We start from the raw sequence: 1,606 nt of genomic DNA, 5'->3' as shown, positions 1-1,606 counted from the left end.
CAGGGCCTCCTCACCCTGATGTTAGAGAATTTTTACCTAACATCTGATTTAAACCTCCTCCTTTCGGTGACAGGAGAAACAGGAAGGAGCAGAATGGTCCAGCAGGAGCCTCCAGCCCGTCCCACAGACATTGCCAACCACCAGGTTAAAGCCCAGAGCTGGGCACGAGGCCCTTTCCATCCTGCATCCCTCATTTCCATCCTGCACCCCTCGTTTCCATCCTGCACCCCTCGTTTCCATCCTGCATCCCTCATTTCCATCCTGCATCCCTCATTTCCATCCTGCACCCCTCGTTTCCATCCTGCACCCTCCGGGGGCAGCCCCGAGGGATCTGTGCCCACAGCCCGGGCACCACCCTGCCGGCTTGGAAACACGGGCAAGCTCTGCTTCGGAGAGCTTGGGATCAAAGGCAGAGCCAAACCTCACCAAGTCCCTGGGGAGGAAGGCTAAAGGAGGGGCTGCAGAGCCCCCAGGGCAGGGAAGGGCCGCGGGCAGAGGGGGATGCTCCTGCCGGAGCCCAGCCTTGCACCGTGCCCGCCCCGTGGTTTCCCTGGATGCACCCGGGGCAGTTTTCCCAGGCAGCTGCTCAGTGCCCTCCCCTCCTGCCAGCAGTGCAGTCACGCTCACCACACGCTCGCCGCCGGGAGGCCGGAGCCTCCTGACAGCAGCTCCCACTCCGTGCGGTGTCGGAGCAAATCCAGCCGGGAGCAAATCCAGCTGACGGATCATCACGGAGCCGAGGGAAGGGGAGGGAGGAGACCCCCCCTCCAGCACCCTGACCAGGAAGCCACGAAGGGAAGAATCCAAGCCAAACCCACGGCGTTGCCAGCCCTTGCCCCACAGTCTGGGCCCCCCTTGGAGTCACCAAAGAGCTCAGCCCCGTGAGGAAGCGCTCGGGAAGGGGATTTTTCCCAGCTCGGAGCGTTGGGGACCATGGCGATGCAGGGACAGCCACCCCACACAGCCCAGCACAACCCTCAGTTCATGTCAGCCTTGGCATGAGGGGCCCAACTCTGTCAGAGGCTTGGCACTGCCACCATCATGATGTGCTTGGAGGCACATCCTGGAGCTCAGCAGGTCCAGCCGTGGGGCTGAGCCCCCTTCCTGCAGCCTGCGGGCAGGAATTGGGGGGCACTGCCTCTCTGGGGGGCTCCTGCCAGGACCTGGGGGATGCTGGGCTCTGGCAGCTGCGGGGGAGAGGCTGGGAAAAGCTGGGCTGGTGTCACAGAGGGGCTCAGGAGCCCTGGAATGCTCCAAACGGGGGTGTGCAGAACAGGCCCTATTTATAAGCGCACAGGTAGCACGTTGGTGGTTGGTCACAGCCTGCCGTGCCAGCCTGGTTAGTCACAGCTAGTTAAAAATCAGAAATGCTGGGAAAAAAAATATCTCAGAGCCACGTCTAAAGCCTCTCAGATGCAAGGAAAACACACTCAGGAATGGAAAACATGGGGTGGGATCCAGCAGGGCTTCGCTGTCAGCCCGATCAGCGCACACAGACCATGGGACAGGGATGCTGTGGGGACATGTGACATGTCCCACCTGCCTGCAGGGCACGAGGACACTGAGCTGCCTGGTCCTCACAGGGCTCCCTGCCTGCTGCCACCTC

Source organism: Manacus vitellinus, unplaced genomic scaffold (assembly GCF_001715985.3).
Source record: "Manacus vitellinus isolate BGI_N305 unplaced genomic scaffold, ASM171598v3 scaffold_120_pilon, whole genome shotgun sequence".
Taxonomy (NCBI): Eukaryota; Metazoa; Chordata; class Aves; order Passeriformes; family Pipridae; genus Manacus; species Manacus vitellinus.
Note: the sequence above shows the minus strand (reverse complement) of the source record.